Genomic DNA, 24,582 nt, shown 5'->3' on the forward strand with positions numbered 1-24,582 from the left:
CTTAATATATTGTTTTATTTTTGAGTATTTTTAATATGCATTTGCATATTTAGACAAATTTAGAAAAAATACCTGCATATTTGTAGTAAAAGTAATGCATATATATGCGCATATTTTGGTAATGTTGTGTTGCATATATTCCGCTCTATACTTATGTACATCGAATACTTTGCAGGCGTTAAGATGTTTTATTTTTTGCATGAAAACGACGCATCGTATGAAAAAAAAAGGATGATATATTTTTTGTCACAAAGTGAACGAGGAATTCAAAAATTGTTTTTAATTTGAAATATATCAGGGGCGTACTATTTTTTTTCTATAAAAAATTTCAGACAATTACCCATATGTGCGCCAATGGTGAATATACAATTCTTAATTGTATGTCAAAAATTTCACAATAACTACCTTTTATAACCCACCAAATAAACCATCTCAACCGATTTTAGAGCAATAAATAAGTCATCAGTTTGTAAGAAAAATTTCTATACCCCGTATCTCGGAAACGGAGCATTTGCGGACATATGTTTATAGAGCAAATTGTCATTATTTTTTCAAATAGATATACGGGCTATTCACTCACTGGCCATTCTCGTCACATGCTGATTCCACTCTGGTCTTCTCTGTCTGGGTGGAGAATTTCCTCTGTTCCTATCCCTCTCGTGGGATAATGTCCACTTGGGAAGGTACTTCAGGCTTGTATTTGGATGTCATATGGTTAGAAATCATCATTCATTCGGCATCGCTAGTTTCATTTATTATACTACTATGTTCTATTTTAACCGGTAAGCTGCTTAGTTTAGGTTTTCTCGCAGTCTATATCTTCTCAGCCCAGTCACATAATATGGGTTCTGTCGTTTCTTGTTTACTTTATCATAAATAACATTCCTAACTCTCAGCTCATCTTATTATGGTGATCTCTGTGAAGTGATGTAGTAAGAGATATTGCAATTCTCACTGTCTGAATTTTCAATATTAGTGAGGCTGGAAGTGACTATCCAGTGGAAAGGACAGTTGTTAATTTAAAGTTTCTTGCTAATTTATTGAAGAAACTTCTAGATAATAGTTTTACAAACCTATTTGCTTGCCCCCATCAAGGTACATTAAGTTTTTTTCCATTTTCAATAATTTTACAGCGATATTTAACTCATTGTCTTGAGTGTTTGAGTAAATTTCCTATTAATTGAAGCATTTAAATTCCTGCAACTATATTTACAGTTGCAATGAAATCCCGTATGATTGTTTCCAAAATCTCAAGTGGAGAATATAATTAATCAACAACTAAAGTACCTCTAATTTCTCGTAAAGATGTTGTTGTCGTGAGACCCAAAATATTTTATAATTCAAGTCTTCGAGTAGGATCTACAAATTAAAATGAATAATTTAGAATCATCTATTACTTAATCCGTGGCAGCAATTACAAGTTAGCAACGCAGGGGTAGAATATATATAAAGAGCAAAGACGGCGTGAGCCACGACGTTTCAGCATCGAGCTGCCAATTAAAATTGATACCATAATTACAAAGCCAATCAAAAAGTTTTGTTGGATTTCAATTACGTGCAAAATTGAACTTAATTACTTTTATTTATTCGAGGACTGACAACCAAGACAACATTTTTTGGAAAGGGAGGAGCTTTATTTGAAAAGTTTTACTGATTTTTAAATTGTAGGTATTAGAAGCATTTTTTGCTTGGTGTTAACATCAACTATAGTAATAACAACTAAAATTACACAAGTGGTATCAGAGAGATAAAAAAAGAAAGCATAGAATTAATATTATAACTAAAAGTAGTAAAAACATATATGTAGTAAAGAAATTTATTTCAGATATAAGATCTTAAAACAAAAAAAAAACATATTTATGAATATAAATGCTAATGAAATAAATTAATGCAATACAAAACTACCAAAGGACTGTACGGTTGCCTTCTGACAAGGATAAAAGAGAAAAATAAACATCAATAATAACAAGATAAATGACGATAGGAAAGGAAGAGAAAAGTTTAACGCAAAGAATGGCTCAAGGGTAATGGATATGAATATAAAATGCAACAAAATTGTTTTGCTAATTACAAAGAAGTATCAGAAAAAATAAGGGTAAGAGGATTTGTGGAGAATATGAACAAAATAGGAATATGGTGATGATGCTTGAATATGGCCATGATGATTTCCAATCTTCGATAGAAGATGGAACTTAAAGTAGAGGGAGGAATATGGTGTAAAGAATCGAAGAACAGCCAATATGGAAGTAATTTTTATATTAGACAGGTATTATTTAAAAATTTTGTATATTTTTAGTTTTTATTTTTATACCTAATGTTAAAGAATTACGATCTACCATCTCCGAAACATAAAAACAGACAGCAAAATACGGAATTTGTAAACTAAACTAAAAGCCGTATGGGAAAAGTTTGCTAATCATCTTAGGCATGGTCAGAGTCTGTAACTTAAGTAGTAGAACCTAAAAGAAAACGTATGAGCATTAGGCGGGTCAGGTGACCCGTGCATTTATTTTTCTAGCGCACCGCATATTGATCACAAGCCAACCCAACCATTGGCCATAGACGTGGCGAATAGAGACGGGCAAAATCAGTGTGGACATGTAACGGTACTGAGTACAAATACTAATTACAAAATACTGATGTATCTGATCATTGTACTGAATTGAGTAGGCAACTTAAAATCGGTATTTCCGTACTTGTAACTAGTAACGTTTTAAAAATATCTTACATGTCCCTAGTAGTCGTAGCGGTATGACTTTTGAAAACATCGAATTTGATCATAAGCGGGTGCATAAAAAGATATCTTACACTGAGTATTTTATTTCTGCACATATAATACCTACATATTTAAAATAATCTCTCCTCTATTGCTCGGTCATAATTCATATTCCTCAATTTACTGCTCGGATCACAATCATTTACAATTACTGCAGGTCATAATAATTCATAATCCCTCCGCTACTGATCGGTCATAAAAAATAACACTATCTGTATGATGAAAATAAACAAAATGATGTAATAATAATAAAAACTAAATGATGTAATAAACAAAAATGTAATATGCCGACAAGTTGAATTTGAGGGTAATAGGATATTTTTATCGATCACGGTTTTAAGTAACATGAATAATTTCTCACCTTATTTTTCTAATAATGTGATTTTGTAAAAGCATAACTTTGATTATTAATTTTGTATCGCCGCTTATTTAGTCTACCAAAAGTTATCAGATTTTAATGACAAAGACAATCCAGTTTTCACTCGGGGTGTTGAGTATGCTAATATTTTTATTTATCATAATAAATTGTACTTAGGTACCATCCGTATTCATTTCAGATACTTCCATCTCGCAAACAAAAACACGCAAAAATAAACATCTGGCGGTAAGTCACGCGTCCCACGGCCCAAGAAAACTGTACGCCGATGACAAACGTTCCCAAGCGAGACCTGCGAACGGATGAACTGATAGTAGGATGCACAATACTGTCTACGCAGTTCGCCGACGCAGGTTGTATCTCGCTTAGGTTCAATTTGCGCCGGGCCTTATACGCTTATGCCCTCAATTTTCAGTGGCACACATAGGTCGACGGTGGAAAATCAAACTGTACACTTATCGAGAGATCGGATAAATAAATTAAAAGGTACCGCCCCCCTAAGGTACCCCTACCCTAAAAAAATAGGCAAAATGCCCTCACTCCCAGAATTCAATTTTGTTTACATTCTATGTAATTCAAAATAATACTCAGCTCAATTTTAATACACTACCCCCTACCCTTCAACGCAATCAACAAAGTAATTTTTTCGTTTTTATTTTTTTAGGTGTGATGCTATAAATTTTAAAATTTTCAAATATTTACACGCATAGTTTAGGATTTCTCAAAACATGTCTATTTTTTATAGGCCAGTAGGTTAAGTGTACATAACCTCAAAATGAGTGAGAATAAATAAGGACTAAGCACTCAACATTGGTGCAGTACTACGTTCAGATATATAATTTATAGATAGGTCACATACTAAAAATGGAAAACAGTAATGTATAACACCAGATCATATAGAGGAACAAGTGCGGATGCAGACCACTTTATGGTAATAGAAAAAAAAATGTAGGTAATTAAAACAGGGAGAACAATTCAAAACGGAAGAAGATGGAATCTGGAGAAGGTAAGAGAACTCTAAAGAAAACCTAACAAGCAAATAACATAGAGGAAATATAAGAAAATATAAAAGAAACTATTTTAAATTCAGCTGAAGAGGTGATAAGACAGAAAGAAATAAAGAGGAGGAAATAATAGTTCGATACAGAATGTAAAAGCAAAATCAAACAGAAAAACCAAGCAATAAATAAATGGGTATCAACCAAAGAAGGACAGTGGCGGATCTAGAGAACTGCCTTGGGAGGGGAAATTTGGGAGGCGGATGCCTTAGGGGGTAACTTCCAACGAAACACCAACCAAAAGACATATACAAAAGAGAAACCGAAACTACATAAAATATATAAATAATAACTTATATGCATTAAGTTCCCTTAAATTTTTTAACTAGCGTGTTTATTGGGTTGAATTTGTCTGTCTGTGGTTAAAGTTTCATGTCAGCTAGTATATTTTTATGTATCAATAATTTTGTTAGGGGATAGGGGGGAAATTTTCCCATTTTTCCTCCCCGTAAATCGGGCACTGAAGGACATCATCGACATGAAACAATGAAAAAGTACAGTAGCAGACACCAATGTTATAAAGGCAAAAAGTAGATAGAAGGGTTTGTTAAAGGACCTCGAACAGAATAGTAATGACAGCGCTAAACTATTTGGATATCTAAAATCTAATCAAAGAAAATGTAGAACAGTGTTTAAAATTGACAATGACAAAAGAAAATTGACAAAGGAAATCTAAACTTTTGAAAGAGTTCAACAATTTAAATATTTGGAAGTAATTGTGAATAGCAAAAATAAGAGAAGTGAAGAAGTAACGGAGAAAATAAGTACTCCCAGGCAACAAAATATACTCAAGATACCAAGATACCATAGGCTAATGTAGGACAAGAACTTATCCAGAAATACAAAATTGAGAATATACATGGTGACAATCAGACCAGCCATTACTTACGCAGCTGAGACAATGTGATAGATTAAAAAAAATAAAAAATATCCGAAAGAAGAAGAATTATAGGCCCTATAAGAATCGAAAACGGAGAAACAAGAAAATGATTGAACTGTGATATAAGAGATATAATAAAGGGAGAAGATATACGTAGTTAGATTTATTAACCGCAGAAACTATGTCAGAGATGGCTGGTATACATAGAGGGAAAGAAAAACGATCTACATGAAGGTAATCAGATGGAAACAAGAAACTAAAAAACCAAGGAGAAAACCCAGAAACTAAATGTAAAAACCTGGATGATGATTATTTCAATATTTTGAATTTATGATGCCTTCACTATATTTCCTTTTTATTTTTTAATGATTACTATACTAAACTTTCTAAGATTTTCTAAACTGAATGTTCTAATGACCTAGTTCAATATTAAACAGATTTACACATAAATTCAGTTTTTGTTATAATGATGAAAAAAGTGGCAGGCTACCACAAATAACATCAGAGACCAAAAGAAAATGACCAATTTTTCCCTTGAAGCAACATTTCCCGTAAAATATGTGCGATATCAGCGGCCGTCATAAATAAATCAGTGATGCATTATAACGACTCATATTTAGATGTCGAAGGGTCATCTCTTGTTATGAAAAATTCAAATGACGCTATTAATCTTTTACAGTTTTGTGTTTTAACGGTGGTAGACAATACGAAATGGCACACGTGACTGAGTCCGTGGGCTAAAGATCGATGGGTTGGGGCTTGGAGCTCAAGGGAATTCACTGATATGGTCTCTTCTTTGAATTATTTAGTAGACTCCTGTAACCGTAGTTATCTAGGATATGAGTCCTCGCCTATTCGAATATTCGTTATGTTTATATCGTTTTAGATCAGGAGATTGACACAAATATTTAGTACTTAAGATTTGTTGTCATAATCTCCTGATTTTATTACTAATACAGATAAAGGACTTACAGATTAAAGATCCTATAAACCTATATAAGTTAACATGCATGAGTCATACACTCAAAAAAATTTAGTTCGTAATATTGATTAACAATGATTATTGAATAGTATTTCGTTGTAACAACAATTTAATTTTTTGTTTCAACGAACTTTTACATATTGATGAATGTATTTGGTTATTGTCACAATGATTAAATAATAATTGTGAAAATAACTAGAGTACATTAACCAATAACACTCAATTTATTCAGCCAATAAGTTAGTTTCGTATATTTAATAAGTAATGGTAATTCTGGCAGCAAACCACTTTCTTGATTTCGTAGATGATAAACAATTATCTTCGTTTATCGTGACAACGTACAGATTTCATTAAAACAATGTACAAATGTTGTTATTATAAAGTAATATTTGATTATTCCATAGATGCAACTGATTGTTGTGACAACGAATGCATTAATCAATCTACTACTGCGCTGAATAACCACAATCAATGCGTTCATAGTAACAAAAACCCAGTTGTTGAAACAATAAATATTTTGCTTGATCATTTGAAATGTAACGGCTTTTCCTTATCGTGATACCCCGAGCTTCTCTGTGTTACCATTGTTTAAAAAATAATTCTTTGCTAAGCAATGCTGTTATCTCTGCCGAAGTGCCGAATAATTTCATTTCGTTTCCAAAAATGTAGTCCGTACTGGAAGGAAGTTTTCGTGTGTCTATTATCGTATTCATTTTTTTCGAATCCTGAGAAAACTAATTAGTATTTTTTAAAACTTTAAACGCAGAATAAAATATTACAGTATCGAGGGTCGAAAGTCCCTGAAAACTTCTATAATGATTATTTTAATAAATCACAGGGTTGGAAAAGACAAAATTTAGTACGATTTTTAATTTTAAATATACCATTTAAAAGAAACTTTTTGTTTATTCCAAGGGACTTTCAGCTCTCGGTAATAATGTAATCTTTTATTCTGCGTTTAAATTTTTCAAAAATACTTATTAGTTTTCTCATGATTCCAAAAAAATGAATGCGTTTAAAAAGAATTCGATCGAAACTTTGCACCTCCGCTTTCAAAAAGGATTAAAGTGTTATACATTTTTGGAATCACTATTTCAAACCCTTTTAAATGTACTTTCTAATTTGCTATTTTTTTTTTAAATGATGTACTTTCTCATTTAAAAAAATCAAAGTTGTGCCTGTCACATTGATGTTGTAATATACTTTGATTATTTTAAAAATCGGTCTGTCTGAGCGTTTTGCTTATGTGCTAAAAATAAATAAGTTAATAAGGGGGGAGGTAACACTTATTCCAGCGCACTGTATAAGTGAACTCATATGAGAAATCACACAGTGTAAAGTCCATTAGGTTTAGGACAAAAAAGGGGATTTGCAAAATTATTATTAATCAATTAATATCATACATTGAGCTAATGCATGCAGTAATTATTAATATAAAATATCTACGTTCATAGTAGGAGTGCACGAAACTGACTGTAGGAATGAATAGAATTGTTTGTAAGAATAACCGTATTTATTGTGGGAATGAACGGAATTAATTGTAAGAATAAACGGAAATAATTGTAGAAATAAACGAAATTTATTGGATGCATGAAGCAATATACGTTAGGAGAAATAACACTGTTATTGACACAACGAATAGTCTTCGTCAGTCAATTAACGACGTTGTTGTTTCAATGAATAATGTTCGTTGTCTCAGTGAACAGTGTTCGTAATATCAATAAAGTGATATTATGGTATACAAAATGAAAGTATTATATATTAACAAATGGATGTTCATTCATTCAATAAACGTAATACATTGGATCAATTAACGAAAATAATGAATTTATGAACATCGCTTTGTTGTTCCAATAAAACCAAGAATTGGACAAATTTTAAGTATTGGTATTGTTGTCTGAATTAACATTTTTATTAATAAAAAATGAATAACCATTTTCAACCATTTTTTTTATTTTTTATTTTTTTTTTTTATTTTTATTTTTTTTTTATTTACATTTACTCTGTGTGGAGTATGAAGGGAACCATTCTCGTTGGAAATTTACCGCGCTGAGCAGATGGGACGTGAATTGTAAATTGTAGAATTCCCTCATCTTCCTTAGTCTCAGCATCCGTATGGCTTGCAAATTGTAGAAGCCTCGGAGGTGTAACCAGAGAAGGTTCCCATTGTTTTCATTCTGGTGGGATGTAGAATAGCATTATGTTGTTTTATATGCCATTAGGGTGAAAACTTAGTCTTATTTTTATTAATATTAGGCACTTTTTTCGTTGAGTGTACGCTCCCATCGAAGCGGTAGTTTTATTTACTCTGAAATTATCATCTTCTTGTAGTGCCTACCCGTTTTGGATGTTGACGACCATCATGACAATCTGTACTTTGCACACTGCTGTTCTGAAAAGATTTGTGGTTGTTTTGTTGAACCACGTACGTAGATTTTTCATCCAGAAAATTCTTTGCCTTCCAGGTCCTCGTTTTCATTCTACTTTTCCCTGTAAGATTAGTTGCAGCAATCCATATCTCTCGCTATTCCTTATGATGTCACCGAGGTATTCGATTTTGGCTGTTTAAAACCCTGATTAATAACTTGGTCGGTATATGATATCTTCAGGATTCGACAATAAAGCTATATTTCGAAAACCTCAATTTTCTTGCAGATGGCGTGTGTGAGAGTCCACGACTCAATTTCGTACAACAATATAGGAAATATATAACATCGTAGTAACCTGATTTTTATGAGTACCTATTGATACATCATGACATTTGAATAGATTAGCCATTTTTTGAGATGCAGATCTTGCGCTCTCTATCCTTCATTTGAGTTCTAGGAAATAATTCCCAATTCTCATTAATGTTCGCACCAAGGTAGGTGTATGTTTTTACTCTTTCTATTTGTTGACCGTTTACACTGATTCGTCCAAATTGCTGTTCCTTCAAAAATCATACCTTTTTTTTTCGTAATGTTCAGTGATGAAGTCCATATCTCTGACTTACTTCTGATTCTATTGATTAACTCCTGGAGGCCTTCAGAACTGCATATCTCATGTTATTGATACATTCTCCGTTACTTCGAATCACGACGTTTCTGTGTTTATTCAAATATTAGTTAGTGTACCGAACGTTTAATGAAGTTTCATGGTAATCAGTGAATCATTCAATCTAAATTATAAGTCCAGAGAAATAAGGTTTTTGTCGGGACACTCGAGCAGACAGGTTGCAAATGGGTTTCTTGGGCAATATATACGGTACATTCCATGTCAAGTCACTCAGGCAAAAAATTTTGGATCTCCGATTTGTCTGAAAATTGGTATATAGCTTCTACGGGACGTAAAAATAAGATATTTAAGATCAAAAAATCTTCTTCTTCTTTTTTCTCAAAATGTTATTTTATGCGATTTTACAGTGAGTTGGTGTTTATTTAAACAAATTTGCATTTTCTGTCGTAAAGTATCAATAAAAAACATAATAATTTAATAGAAAGGACTCAAAAATGTCATTATATGGCATTATAACAAGTTATTTTGAATCAAAACAAGTTTTTGATCAAATTTTAAAGTGTAAAAAACGTTAGAATACCGTTTTTTACATTTTTCTCCATTCCCAAAATACATCAACATCGATTTGGCTGAAAATTTGCCCACATATAGCCAAAAGATAGGACTTTAGGAGGTTAGAAGGATTTGAGTTATATTACAATACCAAAAAAGTTACATGCAGTAATATCAGACTCAAAAGTATAATTAGTCCAGTCGGGATAGCATTTGACCTTGAATGCCCAGCTGCCCAAAATTTTATTTTTCTGATCTTTAGCGGAGTCAACATAGCCTAAATTTAAAATCACGAATGAATTCCTCCGTTACGTTAGCCGCCATCTTGATTTTAAAGGAGAACCTGTTTTGCTAAATATCTCCGCCATTTTTAACTTTTCGACAAAAATGGTACGAACTGAAATTGTTCCAAATAAATCATATTTACAATTATTACAATTTCTTTTTAACAGTTTTTGTCGTGAGGTCGATATTTTCGAGTTAATTGTACTTAGAGTAGACGCCTATATTTTTGACTATAATATTGCATGTAACTTTTTTGGTATTGTAATATAATTCAAATCCTTTTTACCACTTAAAGTCCTATGTTTTTTCTATATGTGGGCAAATTTTCAGCCAAATCGATTATGATGTATTTTGGGAATGGAGAAAAATGTAAAAAATGGTATTTTAACGTTTTCTACACTATAAAATTTGATCAAAAGCCTGTTTTAAATCAAAGAAACTTGTTATAATGCCATATAATGACATTTTGAGTCCCTTCTATTAAAATATTATGTTTTCCATTGATACTTTACGATAGAAAATGTAAATTTGTATAAATAAACACCAAATTACTGTAAAATCGCAAAAAATAACATTTTGAGAAAAAAAGAAGAAGAAGATTTTTTGACCTTAAATATCTTATTTTTACGTCCCGCAGAAGCTATATACAAATTTTCAGACAAATCGGAGGTCCAAAATTTTTTTTGCTCCAAAATTGAGTGATTTGAAATGGAATGACCCCTACCTAATACATTATAAATACAAAAATTCCCGTCACAGTTCGGACGAGAAATTTAGTTATTAACAAATAAGGGTCAAAAATGGCAGTTTCTTCGTTTAAATCGCCACAGGTAAAAATAGGGTATTTAAATATCTTATTTATAGTATCCTACTTTTAGTAGATGAGCCAAGGTTTAAATGGCAGTTTTTGAATTTTAATCCGATCATCTGTTGCTTCGGAAATTGCAAAATAAAACTTAAATTTCGAAAATAAAAAATTTGCTATAACTTTTGCGAAAATGACTTTAAGATTTTCATATTACACAAAAAGTTGAGTCAAACAGTTAATATAATGCACAAAAAGTTTTAAGATGATTTGTCAATTATTTTAAATTTTTTTCAATTTGTTTATCCCACAGAGATTTTTTTTCCCAATATTATTGTTCAGAAAATAATAATGATATAGCAATTCCGTGGAAGCAACAGGAAAGAGAAGTAGTCATGTATTTAAAAAAATCGTCACAAAGTCATTTATATCACTCCGAAAACATTTTACTAAAGTAGAGTCATTTTTGGCTAATAAACAATTTGAATAACTTTGTTAATATTGATTGTCGAGTGAATCTACTTAGGGATTTCAAAAGCTGGTATTTTTACACAAATTAAAAAAAATATACTTTCGCCTAGGTTAATTATGGCCAAAGTTAGCGATTTTTATAATTTAATTCACATTTACTTCTATAGACATAAAATTCTCCTGTAACAATATTAGTTACCATACTACTCCAAAACGGCTTGGACGATTTTTATGAAATTTTACACCTATAACCTATAGGACTAAGGATAGGTTTTAATCTATTTTTCAGACCCATAAGTTATAAAAGAGGTTGCCCCCTGACATTTTTTTTTATTTTTTTTTGGACAGAATTGTCTACCTTAATTTTATATGATGTATAATTAAAAATACATACAACATAAAAAATACATACAAGTATACGGTCTGACCATTTCACAAAAATTACACTTTAATGATTTTAGTAATATGTAACTAAGTTATGCATGCATTTAAAAAAGTGTAACAATGTAAAATACAATGTAAAAGAGATAACAATTAAAAATGTATAAACATTCTCAATTTCTTTGCAAAACGAAAATGCAGCAGCTGCATAATACTCTGGTTAAAGCGGAGAGTGCAGGAAGAGTCTATACCGGTTTCGGAGATCTTTTTCCCCTCATCAGTAAACCCATATCCTCTTCTCTCCGCTTTAACCATTTACCATAGCTTGGGCCTTCCCGAATTGCAAAGAAAGAAATGTCACGGATGAACTAGGGCCATCTACCGAAAAAAAAACTAAGTTATCAATCGAAGTAGCGCAGAAAACGACAATAAATATCGCCTCCGTACCACCAGATTCACAACAGGTGGAATACTTTCTTTGGTCACACCTCCTGAGATTTTTAAAATTTATAAATCATACAGGGTGCCGAGGAAATTAAAATGAGAGAATTTTAAATAATTCACAACTCATCTACTCAGCGTGGTAAAGCTCCAACAAGAAAGATGAGGGTTTACTGGATGGTTTACTGATGAGGGGAAAAAGATCTCCGAAACCGGTATAGACTCTTCCTGCACTCTCCGCTTTAACCAGAGTATTATGCACCTGCTGCATTTTCGTTTTGCAAAGAAATTGAGAATGTTTATACATTTTTAATTCATTTACTCTTTTGTTTGAGTATTAAGGAATCTTTCTTGTTGGAGCTTTACCACGCTGAGTAGATGAGTTGTGAATTATTTAAAATTCTCTCATCTTAATTTCCTCGACACCCTGTATGATTTATAGATTTTGAAAATCTCAGGAGGTGTGACCGAAGAAAGTATTCCACCTGTTGTCAGTCTGGTGGTACGGAGGCGATATTTATTGTCGTTTTCTGCACTACTTCGATTGATAACTTAGTTTGTTTTTCGATAGATGGTCCTAGTTCATCCGTGACATTTCTTTCTTTGCAATTCGGGAAGGCCCAAGCTATAGTAAATGGTTAAAGCGCAGAGAAGAGGATATGGGTTTACTGATGAGGGGAAAAAGATTTCCGAAACCGCTATAGACTCTTCCTGCACTCTCCGCTTTAACCAGAGTATTATGCAGCTGCTGCATTTTCGTTTAGCAAAGAAATTGAGAATGTTTATACATTTTTAATTCATTTACTCTATTGTTTGATTATTAAGGAATCTTTCTTGTTGGAGCTTTACCACGCTGAGTAGATGAGTTGTGAATTATTTAAAATTCTCTCATCTTAATTTCCTCGACACCCTGTATGATTTATAAATTTTGAAAATCTCAGGAGGTGTTACCAAAGAAAGTATTCCACCTGTTGTCAATCTGGTGGTACGGAGGCGATATTTATTGTCGTTTTCTGCGCTACTTCGATTGATAACTTAGTTTGTTTTTCGATAGATGGCCCTAGTTCATCCGTGACATTTCTTTCTTTGCAATTCGGGAAGGCCCAAGCTATAGTAAATGGTTAAAGTGGAGAGAAGAGGATATGGGTTTACTGATGAGGGGAAAAAGATCTCCGAAACCGCTATAGACTCTTCCTGCACTCTCCGCTTTAACCAGAGTATTATGCAGCTGCTGCATTTTCGTTTTGCAAAGAAATTGAGAATGTTTATACATTTTTAATTCATTTACTCTTTTGTTTGATTATTAAGGAATCTTTCTTGTTGGAGCTTTACCACGCTGAGTAGATTAGTTGTGAATTATTTAAAATTCTCTCATCTTAATTTCCTCGACACCCTGTATGATTTATAAATTTTGAAAATCTCAGGAGGTGTGACCAAAGAAAGTATTCCACCTGTTGTCAATCTGGTGGTACGGAGCCGATATTTATTGTCGTTTTCTGCGCTACTTCGATTGATAACTTAGTTTGTTAGATAACAATTAGTTTTACCCTTAGTGGATACGTAAATCTCATCTGATTTTGTTACGTGAAATCTACATAGTACCTACAGCATCTCTTAGTATACATTTGAACCTAGGATTTAATGGAATAAAAAAAAAACAAGGAACTGAATATCAATATAGATCATAAAATAAAATAAGCAGATTGGAAACGACCCACCGAAAATAAAAACAGAGTTCGCATAAATGGGAAGTGAAGCAACAACAGCATTTGTAATTTGAAGATTTATGAACGTACTAAAAAAATCAAAACAAAAAGGACAGAAGTCTTGTCTATTCGCTGTGTGCAAGTACTTGGAGGGGATACGAGAAACAATCGTGCGCGAGTAAAGGAGAAATTTTGGAATTTTGCAACTTTTATTTCTTAAATAATTCATATTGTCAATTGAAATTGTCAAATTGACGTATATTTCATACCTACTGTAAACTATATGTTGCTATACAATATCGATATAATAATATGCAATTATTAAAGTGAATTTACTTAATTGGATTTTGCTTTGAAATAATGCATTTTAATAATTAATTTTCTTTATTAATACATAAGTACAATGTTTACCTTTTAATAACATAACCTCAGTTTTACTTTCCCTTCTTATTCTTTTTTTGGGCTATGACCTTGAGAATTATCCAGTAACCAGGACTACTATAATTGGCCAATATAATTAGAAGTGCTAAAAATGTTGCTTAGCCATGAAACCAGGTGTCGCTCTTCCGAAATTTCACGGTCCTAATTGAGGGGGCCAGACGTAAAAGGGTTTAAGTCCAGGAGCGGCCCGTCGGGGTAGGCAAGGTAGGCGCCGCCTACCCTCTTCAAATGTAGTACAATAATATAAATTATTAATATAAATTATTTATTTCAAAATTGTAATTTATAAATTTTGACACAATATCTACAATAAAATAGCAAAAATTATCCAAATTATTTTTAAAAATATCCAAAAAATTTTCTCCGTAGTTATAATTATTGTACGCTCCTTGTAGTATCAGTAGTACTGTATAGATTCTATATTCTCCTTGGTCAGGCACTCGGGAACGTAGCCTGAAATAGAACGACGCCAACACCGAATTGACGTGCGATCTCTCTCTGTTTACGCGAGCAGTCCTGCTGCAGGTCAGCTCGTAGCAACCGTATTCTACGATTTTGAACGGGCGGATAGGCACAGAGTCTTATAGCCGGACCTACAAAATTTTATCAGTTGCTTCTCTTGTGTCTTGTGAAACTGTTTTAAAATAATTGTTTTTTGATTTTGGCTGTTATTAGTAGGTTAAGTATTGAATAAAACTAGGTAGGACAATTTAAATTTGTTTATGAAAACTGAATAATGTGTTATTAGATTATATAGATAATTAAAATTTTAAAGCGAGGTTAATTGTTAACTTATTAATTTATTCGAATAGTAAATTATTATTTGATACATAAATAAAATAAATAATATTTGACGTTGTTGAAACGTAGGTGTGTTAGTTTTATTGGTGGAAAAACTTTAGTAATCGATATGAATATTTTAAACGATGTAATATGCAGTTTGATCGAGACGCCTTTTTCAAGGCGCCAAAATCAAGAAAGAGTAGTAATTATTTCAATGGGCCGGCCTTTACAAAATTTAACAATTTTATCCACAGATAAGACAAAAGACAATCAACCATTTTCGAGATCGTTTAAAACAATATGGTATGAAAATCATAAATGGCTAAGCGGAAGTTATTTTAAAAATTAACTTTTCTGTTGGCCTGTCTGTTGCTCTCAAATTTGAAGCAAAATGTTTGGGTGAGTCAGGGATATTCAGATTTCAAAAATTTACCAGCTAGTGTAAAAAAACATGAATCTTCGAAAGAACATTTAAACAATTGTTTAGATTTAAAACGGTTAGAAAAAAAATAAACAAACTACTGACAGTGCTTTCGCTGGACATATTTCTCTATCTAATAAGATATATAATGAAGAAGTTGAAAAAGATTGAAGAAGTTGAAGAAATTGATGTTACAATTCTTTTAGCAAAACAAGAACTTACATTTCGCGGTCGTGATGAGAGCCATAATTCTTCAAACATGGCTAATTTTAAAGAAATTTTTAATTTAGTAGTTAAACGCGATCAAGAAATCCAGGATCATGTTAAAAAATAGAAGGGGTGTTCACGGGTTTGTCAAAAACAATACAAAATGATTTAATAGATTGTCTTGCCGATTACGTAAAAAATGAAATTTCAACAGAAATTAATGAAAGTCAATTTTTTTCTATACTAGCTGACGATACTACTGATATAACCGAAAAATCACAGTGTACTTTAACAATCCGTTTTGTTAACAAAGTTGGTCAGGTAACAGAAAGATTTTTAGGGTTTTTTGATGTTAGCGATAATAGATCTGCAGACGCTCTATATAGTTTAATTTCAAACGTGCTTGAGCCATATGATTACAAAAATAAATTAATTGTTTAATTTTACGATGGTGCAAGTGTAATGGCTGGCTCTTTAAACGGATTACAATCAAAAATTAAAGTTGATGCTCCAAAAGCAATTTTTACACATTGTTGCGCTCATAGATTACATTTAGTATTGCAAGACGGCTCAAAATGTATTACAAACTGTAGGATATTTTTTGTCGCCTACCCGAAGTATATGTGTAGCCTACCCGCATACTGAGGTCACGAGCCGCCACTGGTTTAAGTGCAGTTTTGATAGTTCTGAGATAATCAGCTTCAAAGTTGTTTGAGTTTTATAAATTCTAGGAATCATTAAACTAAAATATATCTAGTGTACGATGTACTATAAAATGATAAAAATATAGGGATATATTATTACTCTTACTATATCCTTCCTTTTTTTCAATTATTAAAAAATGTACTTGAATCGGTACATGGTGTTGATAAATGTTACTGGTAAAACGGTTCAAGTGCAGATGTTAACTACATCCCAGGCAACCAAGTGACGTCACATAACGTTGAGGAAACGTCAGTTTTGGTTAAATATATACACGTGTTTGAAAATTACGTCATATAGACGTCTTTTGTAGGTGATTTTAAATACGTAATATTAATGACGTTAAAATACGTTTAAAAAACGTTTTCATTTCAGACAGTTTAAGTCTGACGTCTCAAAAATGGGAGGAGCTTGTTTTTATTACTCGAAATATTTTCGTTAAATAATATTCATAAGAAATTTCTCATTTATTGTTTACGTGGTTTGTGTCTTGTGTAATAAAATAAGACTTCATTTAGATATTTAGTTGAAGAAACGTGTTAATTAAGAGATTTGTATTCGTTTTTGCTCAGTGAGTTAGTTTAATGTAGTATTCTTCTTGACAACTGTTTGAGGTAATGTTTATTTTCTGTTAATGAACTAATTATGTGTTATCGAGTTTAATTAATGTTTAGCCTTCTAAGATTGCTTCAGCAGACTACAAGATTTAGCTATGAGATGGAAAAGAAAAATGATGCTCATGTACTACTGTATACAGGTAGTCCAAAATGAGTTGTTCATGATTCTTTTTGATTTAATGCACAGACAGACAGATTTAAATTAAGACATTAAGTATGCTGGATAATTTGTTAATAAATTATTTATTAGTTTATATGTTGTTTCAGTTTTGACACAGCAAATAGGTATACTTATATAAATGGTGAAAATTCTATAACGCGAGGGCTGGTACAATCATGCAGAATCAATGTTAGATTGCTTCTAATGCACATGCACAAGCGATCTTAAACAAATGCTAGTATATCTTCGACACATGGGACGTAGACCTATAGGTTTCATGTTACCTATTTTTTATACTGCCTATTTTGAAACATCTGAAAGAGGCCACTTTTTGAAAGTATTAAAGACGTGATTTTACCGACGTATAAAAGTCGTCACGTCAAATCAATGAGACAAATACACGTGATTTTCAACGTCGGTACTACATCATAGAAACACGTCAATTGGTCATTTTTCTGACCTGTTTTCTACGTTATAAAAACGTCGTTTGGTTGCCTGGGATATTACTAATCATTTTTGTACCAGCTGTTATCCACAGCGTAATTACAACTGGCACGTTGCATAATATTTAATTAGTCTTCAAAATTGGTCACAAATCTAATATTTATTTACTTGAAATTAATCTTGTATTAACATGTGTGGATATAACATATTTACACATTACAGAATACTAAAAATAGTTGTGTGGTAAAATGGTTCAAGCCCACTTAAACCCGTATATTACTGTTTGTTTTTACAGAACACTAAAAATAGTTTTGTGGTAAAACGGTTCAAGCGCACGGTTAAACCTGTTTACTACCAAAGCAAACTGCAATTGTTTTCAGTGAACTAAATGTAATGGCGACAGATGGGCGAAATATGCTTAAATATTTTTACCACCAAGTTCTAATATCATTTAAATATGCGAATCTGTACTTAGTGCAAAATTTTAAAAAAGTGCACTTAAACCCTTTTACTTCTAACCCCCTCAATTGAGAAATAACCTTATACTTGCAATATATAAATACTGGACAGAAAAAATGAATACTTCAAAACACTTTTTAAAAAGTATTCGACATATAATACTGCAAAGACAAACGAAAAAAAAAAGAGATAATAATACCCGATACAAAAAAGACGGTAAAAATCAGAGAAAATAAGTTACGAAAACAAAAGAATACAAAGTTGAAAAGAATTTTTCAAAATCAGAAAAGTTACACACAAGTAAACGGAAAGAAACATATGAAGATAAATAACGCCCAAGTGACAGATTTGACCCTCGCATGAAAGTCCTTGATCATACGGCAAATGCATCCATAACATAATAACATAATATAATGAAAATGTTGGGAGCTGACTGTAGAGCTGGTCGGTTTTGTAGTAACGGTATTTGAATCACATGTTCGTTTGCTATGGGTAAATGGCAGTGTAACAACGGTGTAACATAAAAGTGAAAACAAAGAAAGTAAAAACATGTATCGACACCTTAGATTATGATAATATACAGAAAGTGTCAAAAATTATAGAAATTGTTTTACCTGCAGCCTCTCAGGAAAAATATTAAACTGGGAGTTAAATAATTAGGTATAGCTACTACCGAGATATTTATCATCATCATCATCTTTGGCTGGACAATCCTTTGTGCATATTGTTCTGTTATAATATTCGTCCCCATTCGGTTTCTGGCTATTTTACCTGTTGCTATATTCTGACTTTTAACATCCCTAAGTCAGTCTCAACTTAATTTTCTCCACCTAACTCGCGGTTGGCCTGGGGTACTCTCAGTACCCCAACTTTCGTTTATCAGACAACTCAAGTATTTAATATGAGTTGTTCAATTTGTTCTCTAGCTAAATAGCTATATCTATTCTTCTTCTTCTTCTACGGCACTACAGCCCAAATTGAGCCTTGGCCTCCTTTATTTTTTGCCTCCACCCTTGCTTGTATGTGGCTGCTCTTCTCCATACACGGACTCCTAAAAGGTCTTGTGCGTCGCTAGTTACTGTGTCTTCCCAGCGTTTTCTTGGATTTCCAACCGGTCTCCTTCCCTGCATTCGAGCAATTAGTGCTCCTCTGGCTAGCCTATCCTCTCCCATTCTTATCACATGTCCGGCCTATTGCAATCTTTGTATTCTAATGAAGTCTGACAGGGGTGCTTCCTTATAAAGTTCATAAAGTTCGTTATTGTATCGACTTCTGAAGATTCCGTTTTCCCTCACAGGTACTAGTATTCTCCTGAGTACTTTCCTTTCGAATGTGTCGAGTTTGTTTTTGGATGTTTCTTTCAGGGCCTAGGCTTCACTGCCATAACATGTTATTGGTCGAAAAAAAGTTTTATAGATTCTTATCTTTGTATTTCGGTGGACACTTTTAGACCGAAATATATGGGAGAGGGTAAAATAAGCTTTATTTGCCTGCGTTATTCTCTTCCGCATTTCTCCATCTTCTGATCCGTCGGCATATATTTCTACTCCCAGGTATGTAAACTTTCCAACCGTTTCAATGACATTTTCATGTATAATATTTTGTGGGACTATATTTTTTCTCGTCTGAGTCATTATTTTTGTTTTTTCTGTGTTAATTTCCAGACCTAGCATTTTTGTTTATGCTTTTAACTCTGCGTATGTTTCCTGTGCTCCTGTTGATGTTCTGCTCATAATATTAATATCATCGGCATAAGCGGCCAGTTCGGTTGGTCAGTAGGTTTCCTCGTCCAGTTTGCATTTACCTAACCGCATACTCCAGTGCCAGCTTAAACAATGTTGGGGCCAGCCCATCTCCCTGCTTTAGTCCCTGCGAAATTTTGAAAAAGTCTGTCCGGTGGTTTTGTATTCGTACACATGCCTGAGTTTCATCCATTGTGGCTTTAATGAATCTTATTAGCTTGTGTGGTATTGCCAATTCAGCCAATATATAGTATAGTTTATTCCTTTTGACTGAGTCGTATGCCTGTTTGAAGTCTACAAACACGTTGTGAACATCCCTATCGTGTTCCCATGATTTGCTCTGTACAGCTATATCTATGCGTTGGGTAATTATTTCTATCTATAATCGTTCATTTTGACTTCTTGATATTTATTTTCAAACTCAGAGCTTCCCTTGTAAAAGTTAGATCGTTTAAAAAGCATTGAAGATCTCAGATATACTCTATCACTATCGTTGTGTCATCGCCATACCTGATGTTGTTAATAAATATGCCGTTTGCTTTAGTACCCTTATTAGTCTGTCACTGCTTCTACGCACGCTTTTTCTAAGTATAAATTAAACAACATTGGAGAAAGTATACAACCTTGTCTTAATCCTTTTTAATCGAGAAATTTTGCGTTTCGTTGTAATTTTGAAGTCGTACTAACTGTCCCTGTCTAGTTCCAATACAGAAAACGAAATTGGCGAAAACTCATATATCCTTGGCATCTTTTCTCAACTCTTCTAGATATTTTATCATTAGTTCCTGTTTTACATTATTGAATGCTTTCTCATAATCGATGAAACAGGTAAAAATATTCTTTGATCTAAACATAATAATAATTTTATACCAGTTATACTATTTATATCCGTTTCAAAATCATCTGGGAATGCACACCTCTAGCTGAATAAAATTGATGTCGCCCATGTGAGTAAAGTCATCGGTCAAGATAACGTCCCGACTTTTCCGAAATTCATAAACGAAAATTTATTTCCTTTTTGATAGTATATTTCTCAGATATGACTCATTTGAAATTTTATTAAATTATTTTCTCCTTTCTCGAGTTTTGACATAGTTGTAAAAGACGATCAGTTTAAATGAAACAAAAATAAAAAAATATTAGGTAGAGTAGTAGCTGATGGATTTTATCAATATTTTATAGAAATACACACACCCAAACTTATATGGAATCATTATGTATTCGAAAGTAATATTTATTTCATTTGAAAAAACTTGTTATTGTTGCGAAGAATAAAGGTTTTTATTGAAAATAAACAAATCGATAAGACAATCAGATAGTACAGCAGGCGAATCACGAAAGTCGACTCGACTAAATCGACTTAACTCGTTATCGAGTCTATTGAGTTGTTCACGAACCTCGAACGAGTAGAAAATCGAGTTTATCGATTGTACCTAACTTCTGTTCAGTTTATGTAGGCAACCGAAGACTCGTTCAAAACGTTTATTTTCGTTATTTAGGGTTAAAATTGTCGTTATTGTTGTTACGGTTGATTTAAATTGCAATAACAATGTCAACTAGACCAACCCCAAAACAGTGGGGAATTTTATTAGATTCATTTGCTCTGGGCTATACCAAAATTAAACTCGTCTCCCAAATACCTTTGATATGACCCTGTTGCGTAAAAACGTAAACTACACAGAACTATACTTTCTACAGTTATTCCTCTAGCTACTTTTCTCTCTGCTACATGATGGCTTACAAATTGGATGAGTATTGATGCTATGTCCTTAAAGAGTCTGAATAACTCTATAAATCTTTTTTCAGGCAGTTCAAATGGTTCCTGATTTCGTCTGAGTTGTCCACGTATACGAACCAATGCAAGATTTTCTTGCCTTCTTTGAATTTGCAGTAAATGTTCTCGAACAATTGGCAGCATACTTGTGATTTTTATTAAGAAATTAACAAATTTGGTCCAAAGCACTTGTGATTATATATAAGATTAAGTTTTTATAGAAAATAATTACAAATATAGAGTTTTTATATAAAAAAGAAATTTAATTTCGTCCGAAACACACTAATAATACTAGCATAACCTTCAAAACTAGTTAACTCGACACCTTTAGGATTGTCGAGAGATTTTGGTAGAGTCGAGTCGATTTATCGAATGTCGTGAAACAAAGTTCCCGATTATCGAGTTAACTCGATCGACTAAAGTCGATAATCGAGTTTCGTGATCCACCTCCAGGTCGGTACGGTATAGGTTATTTACTTGAGTTGCAAATTGAACGAAAATAAATAAACTAACTTTTGCGTCCAAAAACGAAAATATGCCTCATGTGGGGTTATAGAACTTACAACGAGGAAAGATTATTGATCTTGTGGAGAAAGTAGTGTTCTCAGTGGAACATAGCTGTAGAGCTACGCGTAATACAGGGCGTTTTGTCCAAAACTTTTGCTAGGTAACAGGAACTAGGAAAGCTCAAAAATAAAGCAAGGGAAAGTCGCCAAAAGTAATAACGGATCTCCACGATTGTTAAGTTCAATCAGCTGGAAGACACCCAACCATTTCTCACCTGCAGCTCCAAAGGCAGCTGTTGGAAGCTACAGGTGTAACTGTTTCAGTTGAAACGATAAGAAGAAGAGTTCGTACCAAGAAGTATACAGCACGAGACAGTTATGGGTTCCCGAGTTATCCAGACAGCAGAAGATTGATCGCCTAAATTGGTGTCGTCACCACCAAAACTGGAACATTGTGAATTGACAAAATGTGCTATTTTCAAAAAAAAGTCAGGATTTTTGTAAAATCAGATGACCCACGAAATCGTGTACTTAGAGGTTGAAGAAGACAAGCAAGAACGAAAACTGTCAGCTCTGTTCACAAATATACAAGGGGAAGTGAAATGTTCGGGAGAAGAATTGTGATCCGTAAAAAAACTCCTTTAATTTTCATCCAATCAACTTTAATTGCTCACAGGTATGGTGATAACCTGTAGTCAGGCTCTGGAGAGGTGCAACAGGAGAAAATTTAATTTTATTGCATGATATTAAACCTCTACATACCATTAGGGTGTTTACAGACATTATTGAAGCAGAAGGTATCCCTTGTTTGGAGTGGCCTGCTTGCTCACCCGAGCTTAATCCTATAAAGTATTTATGGGATATGCTTAAAAGAAAAACTAGAGCTCGCCGGGATAATCCAGAAAACACCGCACGGCTAGTACAAACTGCTCTTAATGGATGGAGCAACCTACTACAACAAAATGTTGATAATTTGATTAGGAGCGTGCCCACGCAAATTGAAGCTTGCATACGGACTAGAGGTGATAACACTGACTACCACAAAATACAAAAAAATAAATAAAAACAAATTAAACATTATTTGTTTTACATTGAGATTTTGTATGCTATTGACTTTAAAACAACTACTTCCAATTTTTTTGTTAAATACCTTATTGTTTTATTTATTTGTTATGTATTTGTTATTAAATTGCTTTAAGATAAATATTGTTTGACTTCCTGTGTTCGTTTTTTTAAATACGCACGAAATATGAAGAAATATCAGATGATTCCATATAAGTTTGGGTGTGTGTACTGATGTGATCTTGATTATTGATATGAGATAATATTCTTATATGTCATTTAATTTAATCAATGCATTGATCATAATCTAATTAATTTACCAGATCACATATCAATATGTTTTCAATCTCAGGGCGAATTATAAAATTAATTACTTACTCTCGTGGCTTCTAAGTATTTCTCAATGGTTCCTAATCGGGATAGGAAAGAAAAGAGTAAAATAATACACACATATGGGTTACAATTATAATCAAAATATTGTTTATTTTATTTAAATGGCAATCACTGCTTAATATTTGCTAGATCTTATTTTTCTTAAAAATAACATTTACAAATGGGAACCTTATTTCCTTTTGGTTTCCAATTGAAAGTTTTTATTAACATTTAACTATTAGGATTTATTAGCAACAATTCTATTTAAGTTTGATGAAGCTTTTCTGATATTATTTATTATGTTCTTCAATTTATAATGTGGTATTTAATACGAAAAACCCATACATTCATGTCCAAACAAATGAGACTGACCTTTTTCTGGTGAACTGAGAATGTCTTCACACAAGACCCGTTTCCTGCTATCCTTGGCTGCGATCAAAACCTCATCCTGGCTTTCAGTAATGTTCTCCTTTGAAAACTAGCTCGTATAGCTCTCGTACCTGCTTCTGTCGTGATGCTGTATTCTACCTTTTTCGAAACTGCAATCAGCTGCCGGGACACTCTTGGCTCAAGGAGGTTCTTTTACTCTCAACCTGGCCTACCTCTCGTTCCACGATAGATACTCCACACTCACGGAACTACACCGGCTTTCTCACTCTCCGTACACTACCGTCTACTACTGGACTTCACTTCTCGACAGCTCAAAACATTCTGATCTCTATTTGTCATTCATTCCCCTACTTTCTAAATATCCCTTCCAGATTCACAAATCAACCTTCCACCACCAACTCTCATTCGCAGTCTTCCTCAAAACCAATTTTTAATCTTTCTAAATATGCTTAATGGATTTCAAAGAAAATAGTTAATTCCCATTCTAAAATTACTTTCTACTATTTACAAAATTTAATGACCTATTCTCTATTTCCACTAAGTCTTATTTAGCATCGGCTAATGATCGAACCTTCCGCGAACAACGATAATGACCTATTATCGATTTCACTTGAGTTTTATTTAGCATAGGCTAATGATCGAACCTTCCGCGAACAACGATAATGGTACGTGCCATTCACTTTGTTTTTTCTAAGCGCATTGTCCCGAGTTCCGTTTAATCACTTCTTAAAATTAAATATAACAATTTGTTGTATACAGGTTGTTCTAAATTTATATGCCCGTGGTTGAGAAAAT

Source organism: Diabrotica virgifera, chromosome 10, assembly GCF_917563875.1.
Source record: "Diabrotica virgifera virgifera chromosome 10, PGI_DIABVI_V3a".
NCBI classification, from domain to species: domain Eukaryota; kingdom Metazoa; phylum Arthropoda; class Insecta; order Coleoptera; family Chrysomelidae; genus Diabrotica; species Diabrotica virgifera.